This window comes from Chelonia mydas, chromosome 5, assembly GCF_015237465.2.
Source record: "Chelonia mydas isolate rCheMyd1 chromosome 5, rCheMyd1.pri.v2, whole genome shotgun sequence".
Taxonomy (NCBI): domain Eukaryota; kingdom Metazoa; phylum Chordata; order Testudines; family Cheloniidae; genus Chelonia; species Chelonia mydas.
Genome location: NC_051245.2, coordinates 118645088 through 118654295, shown reverse-complemented (window position 1 = coordinate 118654295; position 9208 = coordinate 118645088). Strand labels below are relative to the sequence as shown.

The window sequence follows — 9208 nt, the reverse complement described above, 5'->3', positions numbered from 1 at the left end:
GATACTGTTTCTGAAGGCTTGTAGTCCATCCTTGTGTGGAATGTTGGTGTAGAGGGCTTCTACATCCACAGTGGCCAGGATGGTGTTTTCAGGAAGATCACCGATGGATTGTAGTTTCCTCAGGAAGTCAGTGGTGTCTCGAAGATAGCTGGGAGTGCTGGTAGCGTAGGGCCTGAGGAGGGAGTCTACGTAGACAGACAATCCTGCTGTCAGGGTGCCAGTGCCTGAGATGATGGGGCGTCCAGGATTTCAAGGTTTATGGATCTTGCGTAGCAGATCAAATACCCCTGGTCGGGGTTCTAGGGGTGTGTCTGTGCAGATTTGTTCTTGTGCTTTTTCAGGGAGTTTCTTGAACAGATGGTGTAGTTTCTTTTGGTAACCCTCAGTGGGATCAGAGGGTAATGGCTTGTTGGAATTAATTTGCAAACTGGACACCATTCAGTTAGGTTTGAATAAGGACTGGAGTGGATGGGTCATTACACAAACTAAAACTATTTCCCCGTGCTTATTTTTCCCCCTACTGTTACTCACACCTTCTTGTCAACTGTTGGAAATGGGCCATCCTGATGATCACTCCAAAAGGGTTTTTTGATCCTGCTGATAATAGCTCACCTTAACTGATCACTCTCGTTATAGTGGGTATGGCAACACACATTTTTTCCATGTTCTCTGTGTGTGTGTATATATCTATCTATCTTCCTACTGTATTTTCCACTGCATGCATCCAATGAAGTGGCTTTTAGCCCATGAAAGCTTATGCTCAAATAAATTTGTTAGTCTCTAAGGGGCCAAAAAAAAAGTTGGACATTCAAGAGCCATCTACACAGTGGGCAGAATTGCTAAGCACACAAAACGTTCAAGGTGAGTCTTAGCCAAATCTGACTGAGTGTCTCACGTTGGTTTAAATCTAGTCCTGCCCCAGGGGGCCTTCAGCAGAGAGGTTCCCCGATGGGGGAAACATTCAGTAGGAAGTTCTTTGGCTGAAAGTCCCCTGCTGGAGTGAAGAGCAAAGAAATACTCCCAGGGCTAATAGCACCAGCAGATGGGGGAATGGGTGAGGGAGAGACAAGTACATATTAGCTTTGTAATTGAATGATTTTTACCAAGTGCTAAGCCTATGTCTGAAGTGTTCAGCTGAAGTTGATGATACTGATTAGATTTGAAGGCTTTCTCAGTAGCAGTTGAGTCCATTGCATCTCAGCTCAAGAAAATCTCAGAGTTGTCAAGTGATCATATGCTGAAGACAGTTTTCATAGCTAAAGGAGAGCATGAAGAACTCAGTGGTAAAGCTATGAAAATGCAGCTTCTGTTTGCTTCCTGTTAGTTCTGGGAGTCTGGGTTTTCAGCAATGTGAAAAAATTAAACAGAAATTGTTTGAATTTTGAAAATGCCTTACCGCTGGTGCTATCAGAGATTCAACTAAACACTGCATGACTATGGAGTTCGGAACAGACCCATCCTCACTAAAATTGCACACTGTTTCTGAGCACACCAAAAATCCATATTTTCAGATTTCAGTTTTAAAAACCCATATTTGATTGGATTATATAATTAAACTGTATTTAGTTGAATAAAGCCACAAAATCATCTGCACTGTGTGTGTGTTGTATCTAGTGTCCTCAGTTGGTTAAAAAAAAAAGAAGTGGTTGGGGAAAACCGCCAAGTTTTAAAATACCTGTAAGGGTGTCGCAGTGCTAAAAAGTTTGGGAATCAGAGTTCGAGGACAATGTCAGCCTTAACCTTAAATTCTCTTAGCTGGTTTGTTTTCCATCCTCTCACAATTCAATCAAATCTCTCCCTTTTTTCTGATGCTTCCTTTTCTTCAGACACTAGTCAATTAAGATCGTTGGACAAAAATTCATCATAATTAGAGACTCTCAAAAGTTGCTAATAAAAAGTTACAAGAGGGTTGCTGCAACTTCTAGACCGTCTACATTGGGGGGATCTTCTATAATTTGGCTATTATATATTTTCCGTACCCGTGTTTTGTCACCTGTTATTCTGGAGTCAGAAAGATATACTTCATGCAGCAGCATCACTTTCTTCCCTCACAGTGCCTTGGCAGCGTGGCCAGAAGCTGCTCAGATAGGTTTGCCTCTCTCAGGGCCAGAGTCTCCGTGTACATTGATAAATCTCCATCAAAGTCAATAGAGCTATGTTGACCTCGCCCAGCTGAAGATCTGGCTCTACTGCTTGCTCAATGCAGCTCTGGAGTAGAAATGTTTATACCAAAACAAAACAACCCCTCCCATTCATCCTGATGGGATATGCAGAAAAGAGCTTCCTAAAGCCACCTTCTTGCTTCTCTTCAGAAACGCAGTCTTATCAAGTCCAACACGACTATAGGTAAGTAATACCGGGTGACCCTTCCTCAAAGGGAAATGTTGTGTGGGGAAAAGTCATTATCTATTCTTCCCAGGGAGGCCTAGATTTATTTTCATGTTTAGGTTTAACTGGCTTTATGGTGCTCAGAGCACAAATAAGGTTGACGAAGCCTTGCCAAACCATTCGAGTGCGGGGCCACCTACCCAGTCCTGGCTCTGAGCCATTCTGTTCCCTTTGATGTCATCATGAAGTGGTTTCTTGTGTGAAGCCTTGACAATTTCCTCATGACTCGTTCCAAAGGGTCATATTTGCGTATTATCTCAGGGGAGGGTGTGACAACATAAACCCAGGGCATTGAGGCCAGGAGTGGTTTCTTCTGAAGCATTCAGCTGTCCTTGCTAGGAGGTAGTCTGACTTTTCATGGAAAGTCCTTCCAAATGCTTTTCTATTGACAGTGCTGCTCCCCAGTGCTGCTGCAGTGGTACTGGCCTCGTGATATAAAAGAGTTCCCTGAAGAGCATTTGTTAAAGGTTTGAGTGCTGAGCTCACTCCCATCCCTACTGCAGCACTCACACTGGAGCAGTGCTTTGAATGCAAAAGAAGAGCTGTTTGACCAAGCAGGTGTGCTGTAGGCAGGGCCTGGGTGACTCTCTGGCTGCACCCTGCCTCTGACTTTCTCCCATCTACTGTAATTACTTCACCATCCTTCTGAAAAATCAGTTCCTCAGAGGCCACATGCTTAAGGGAAGTGGGGGGAGATAATCAATCAGTCATGGTGGGCTTGAGGTTCAGAGTTTGTCTGAACTTTTCCAGGGCCAAGGGCTCTTTGATCCCTTTTGGTGTGGTCCCAGCTCCAATAATCAATATTTCACAGTAGGTGGCTGTTCACCTCTCTGGCACTGGATATTGTAATAATCCAGATACAAGCATAGGAAAGCTTTAACCTTTTTTAAAATGTATCCTACCATACATAGCATCTCAAGGCATTGCACTTAAACCAGCCCTCCAATATCTTAATTCTTAGTGGTGCCCTTGGTTGCATGGGGATACAAAAAGGGGAAAGAAGGTGCATGGAGCCTTCTCCATGGAGCAGCAAGGCCATTCATGTGGTATTCCTGAGAGCAGGATCAGTTTGAAGTTAGTACTGCTAGTGCGTGCCTTCCCGAAGAGCTAGTGGATGAATCCCGTTCTTCGGGCCACAGAGGAGTTCCACAAAGACTATCGTGCCACGGCTAAACTAAATCCCATGGCCTTTTATGCAGGTGCAGCCTTAACCCTGCATTTCCTGATATTGAGTTCTTAACTGTGCAACCCTAACATTCTTTATACTATTGATGTTTTAATGGAATATGGAGACATGCTCTTTATCGTATACACAGCCTGCCATCCATGATATGATATTTTCTGTGGTTCACTTCCCACACCGACTATTTCCTCAAGGACAATATATTGGTGGTGGAACGAACAAACTAAATGCCAGATAATTTTCTTGGGTACAACAGATCCATACGCTACAATTTAAAAGCTGAAAACCGTGGGAAAGCATTAGAGATTTGGCAGTAACACGTCTAGTTGTGGCTCAAAACTATTAGCCCGTCATCTGAATGAACACTTGCAGCTGAAGAAAAATTTCCGAAGTGTACGGATACACGTGCTGAACCTATTCCATTTGAGTAGATCCCTGGCTGCGTTTCCGAAGATGAAGCACATACAAATGCTTTGACCAGTTACCTATATACGCTTTCGGATTGCAGCATTTTCTGCCTAAATTACGTCAAGTCAACATGATTGGGCGGCTTGAGTGCTTTCAACATTTTCATCTGCTGCCCCCTACAGGAGGTTTACAAGTGCAGTTTGACCTCCTATAAAATTAGTGTGATCCACCCCATTTTTCCCAAAAGGCATTTTCTCTACTCTAACATTTATTATTTTTACTATGGCAGTACCTCAAGGCTCCATCTTGGATCAGGGCCCCTTTGTGCTGGGGGCTGTCCATACACATGAAAAGAGAGACAATCCCTGCACTGAAAGCTTGCAAACTAAACAGACAGGGTAGACGAAAGGTGGGAACAGATATTGTACTCATTTTACAGGTGAGGAACTGAAAGAGAGAGAAACCAAGAGTCAGATTTTTGAAGGTATGTAGCCACTTGAAGATGCAGATAGCCAGTTAGAGGGGTTTTCAGACCAAGGTGCCTAACTCCTATTTAAATCAATGGGAGTTAGGCACCCAATTGCTTTTGAATATCCCACAGCTTCTTTAGGTATCTAAATACTTTTCAAAATTTGGTGCTAAGTGACTTACCCAGAGTTCCACAGTTAGGCTGTGGCAGAGGCAGGAACTGAACCTAGCACTCCTGAGTCCAAGCCCACTGCATTAATCACAACAGCACCTTTCCCCTTACCAGTGCTCTCTTTTTCCTCAAGTCCTTTTCCAGGTCTAGATCCTTTGCTTGATTTTCCTCCTCTCATTCCTTAATTATTTTTAATATACATTTCTATACTAAAGTCATTGGTCTCCCACCTAATATAGAGGCTCAACAGAATGGAGCAATCTCATGGGGATTGCTCCGGTATTTTAATCCCAATATTTATTCTTTCGTTTTTATTTATTACAGGCGCTTTGTTGATCATGCAGAATAGTATCTGGATCCCCTGCCTGTGGCTTAGGTTGAAACAATACAATTCCAATGTATGAGGCAAATATCCCATGGACCACTCAGCACCATGCTTGAAATCCTGCCTCTACTGAGGTTAGCTTTACCATTGACTTCAGTGAGGCCAGGATTTAACCCCCTGACTTAAAAGAACAAAGATAAGGAGGATATTGACAGTAGACCAGATGCTAGAGGAAACTGAGTCAGCACTTATGGAAAAGCTTGCACAAGTAGGGGTGTCTTGGAATGCCTAATCGCAGACAAAGCCCAGCTTTCTGGGTCCTTGCTTTCCTTGGCTTCTGCACCATATCCGGCACCAAAGGCAATTACTCAGGAAAGGCCAGTCACTCTAGAATAGTGAAACATGGAGCCACAGGGCAGCAACAGAGGCCGTGGAACCCTGGCTGTGCTCCACTCATTTCTGCTAGCTGTACCCAGCTGTGACATTCCCACCCAGCAAGAACCACTTGCTAAAATTAGCTTTCATGCCCACAAGATGTTCTTCCTCATTGGCAAATGCTGCATCCCCTTAAAAAAAAAAACCCAGAGGGCATTGGTGACCCTATCAAAGGCTGAGACGTTGGGGAGGCTGGGTGGCACCTGTTGTCTCCAACAGTACCTTTCAGAGTGTTCAGCGCACTACTTCTGCCATTCACAGTACTGTTGGGACTGTGCCAGATACTTCACAGGGCCTATATTGAGAGTGGTGGAGACAGGGGATAGAATCTGCATTCTCCAGAGATATCCCATGAGGAATAAGGCCACACAAGACAAGCAGCTGGAAGCACTGAAGGCCAAGGTCATGGACCTTATAATTGCTCCTCAACCAGCTTTCCCATAGTGCTTCCCGGAGGGCAGTCGCTTGGGCATGCTCACTGAGCGGGTAGCTCCACCTCTGCTGAAGATAATGCCCTTATCCCAGTATGGATGCAGAAACGGAGTGGGTCCATGGATCATTGGGGCAAAAGCTAAATGAGGGACAGGCAACCCCACCCCTTTGTCACTGTGATGGCCTGGTGGCCACAGAGGTGCTCCTAATTTGGGGACATTGAAATGAGGAATGCCCTCACCCAGCTGGAAAATCTCAGTCATCCAGAGCTCAGAATAAGTCAACTTGCCAGATATATGTTCCACTAAAGACTGGCTGAAAATCCTGTCAACACTGCTAGTAAACCCATCATGTCTGTAACTTGGCTGACTAATAAGCTGTGAAACACTCATGTAGGCAATGGGAAATCCTTCTCGGGGCAGAAGTGTACTTTACAGAGCTTTCTGTAACAACCAGCAAAGGCAATTTGAAGACTACTAGGCTAAGCAGATTTCACACACGGCCAGGAAATAAGCCCCCTACAATGAGAGTCTGCACCATTGCTGGATTTACACAGCCTACTACAGCCTACTGTGGATGGCACTTTGTCCTCAGTACCTTGTTCCTACTGTCGGTTAAGGAGGCCCCTTCCAGCAGATGACAATTTTCCCCTGGGGAAATGATTTCTACTCTTTCCTTTAATGCAGGGAGTGTGAATGAGAGCAGGGGAAAGAGCTTCAGCCACTCTGGGGTGAAAAATCATTGCTACAGTGGGAGTCCGAGATACGATGCCAGGCTGCTGATCAACCACTGATTCTACCCTCCCTCACCAGTTACTCCTCCTAGCCAAGCTCATTCAGGCATTGAATTATGCAAGGCAGCGACATGGAGTTCTCTCTATTATCATTAAACTCAGTAATCTGGATGCTTTTGTGACAGCAGATGCTGCTGTTGGCATGGAGTTTTTGTAGACTCCAGCTTTATATGTAAAAATCAGTTGTTCGAAGCCTGCCTGATCTCATCCACGGGTTATATTAATTTATTTTAATAAGTGTAAATTAAAGACCATTGAGCGTGCGTATGGGTTAGTGGCCAATGGAGAGAGGGACTCATTCATACCACAGAAATGCTTTGCCATCATTAATAACGAATATAATAATAAATATAATACCTGTCATGTATGTAGCATCTTCAGAGAATCTCATTACAACTATGTGAGGCATGTAAGTAACTCTCTTATCCCCATTTTACAAAAAAAGGAAGCAAAGTCAGAGAGATCAAGTGGCATCTGCAAGATCACAGCAAGTCAGTAGCAGAGACAGGATTAGAACCCAGGAGCTGCTGGTTCCCATCTCTCTATATGGGCTATGAAATCTCAGCATCCCTCATCCTCTAGCTCTTCCTTCCATTCCATTTTATGTTCAAGGCGTCACCTTCCCCCTACAAGCTAGAAAACTTGAGGGTTCTTTGATTTCTCTGCTTCTTAACTCTGTTTCCAGGAGTTGCTCACTTGCCTCTGGAGTGGTCACATTTTTGCCCAGGTTGCTGAAGGCCAGAAAACAGGGAGCAGAGCCTGGGACTCTTATGGTTGAGGTATGGGCTAGGGAGGATAGTGCCACAGATACCCCACCCATGCTAGCATGGGGGGGGGGAGGGGAAGTCTGCATGAAGATACCCCTGTAACACCAGCACAGCTGAGATGATCTAGCTGCATAGTTTTGTCTGCCTGGCTTGTAATGTATTAGGCATCAGCACACTGGTGCCCTCTCTTGGTTGGATCATGTCAGACCTTCAGTACACTGTCCGTAGGTGGCCACTTGGGGGTGAACAGCTAGAGCGACTACTAGGTGGGTCAGAGCCTGGGTAGTCAGAGCTGCCTTCTGTTCCACATGCCAGTGGGAGCCATAATCAACCAGCTGGGGAATGTAGGGCCTGTGGGTTTGCCGCCATGGATCATCACAGTCCATATGAAGCGGATGCAGTTAGGGAAACAGGTCTCAAATTCTGCCCTCACAGATGGTTTGTCAGCCCCAGGGAACCAGAATGGCCATTGTCTGAACTGTGCACAACCGGCTGACGCATGTTGCTGAATTAAGAGCTCTTGGCATCCTCTGCAAGCACCAGGTGGTTGTCATCTTATCCAAATTAAGACATATTGTCCGGTTCTGGCTTTCAGCGGAACATCTCCACATACAACAACGAGGGACATCAACCATGTCCCTGCTCTCTTCAGACTCGCTTTTCAATGCTCTGCAGTCCCACTGGGCATTGCCCCACTCACTTCCCCCTATCTTTTTGGCACTGCTGCAGTTCTAACTGACTGTCCATTTAAAGCCTGGAACCTGGCTGTACTGAAGTATAATTCCTGAGCTCATTGGGGCAGGAATCATCATTTGGTTCTGTAGTTGCATGATACCGAGCATAATGGGGACCGCCATCATTACAGCAATACCAATTATTAATAATAAGATAATGATAATAATAATAAGTAATGCCTCTAGCCTGACTTATGTATTAGTGTTTGTCACCAAATGAGATCTCATGGAGCCTTGGCAGAGATTTTAAGGACACTGATCATGAACGTCTCACTGCTACCTTGTGCTCCCTCCATCTCTGTGTTTTGTACTTGGATGGCAGGCTCTTCAGGATCGAGACCCTGGTTTTGTTATGCGTGCGCAGTGCCTCCTGTGACGGGGCTCCTGTCTCTACTGCAATAGAGACAAACAATAGAGATCGAGAACAGGCCTCCAGGATCGCTCAGCTGTGTTCAGTTTGGGTTGAGAGTGTTTGTATCTTGTTCTCCCTTCCAATTATAAGGGGAGTGTTTGTCTAACATTTGGAGAATGGAGCTGAGAGTCAGGACTCCTGGGTTCCATTTCCCTATTGCCTCCATCACTGACTCACTGTGCAACCTGAGGCAAGTCAAAAGAAGGCAAAATGTTCAAAGTTAAGGTGCCTAAAGTTAGGCACCCCGCGCAAGTGCCTAAGCTAAAAGGGGGCCTGGTTTTCAGAGGAGCTCAGCATTCAGCTCCATTGGCTGGCTGTGGTACAGTTCCCCCTAGGCATGTTCCATTTCATCTGAGAAAAGGAGAGGAAGATGGATTATGTAGTTCAGACGAACAAGACGCTATAGAGAAAGTGTCTGGGCCTGTGTCTGACAGAATTTGGATCTGCAGAAGACTCCTAAACACAGCAGTTCAGAGAGCGAATTAAGTAATAGATTTCAATCACTTCAGAATTTCCCCTCTAAACTACATTACAAGAAGATTAGCATTAGTTAGCCAGAGTTTCAGTACCCAGACAAGGAACAGTCTATTCATCATAGGTTTGGGAAATGGAACAAAACACATGATCATTGTAATGGCGAGGACTCACCACCGCTGGCGCCTCCTGCTGGTTGCTCCAGGAGTTGCTCTGT

The 9208-nt window shown here is 45.1% G+C and overlaps 1 long non-coding RNA gene across 1 annotated transcript; it reads left to right on the top strand.

Moving 5' to 3' along the window:
* The first annotated feature begins 3704 nt into the window (after positions 1-3704).
* LOC122465923 lies at positions 3705-6883 on the top strand. The gene is made up of 2 exons (XR_006291066.1): positions 3705-4463; positions 4944-6883. It is a non-coding gene; the product is annotated as an uncharacterized LOC122465923 (long non-coding RNA).
* Positions 6884-9208: the final 2325 nt, after the last annotated feature.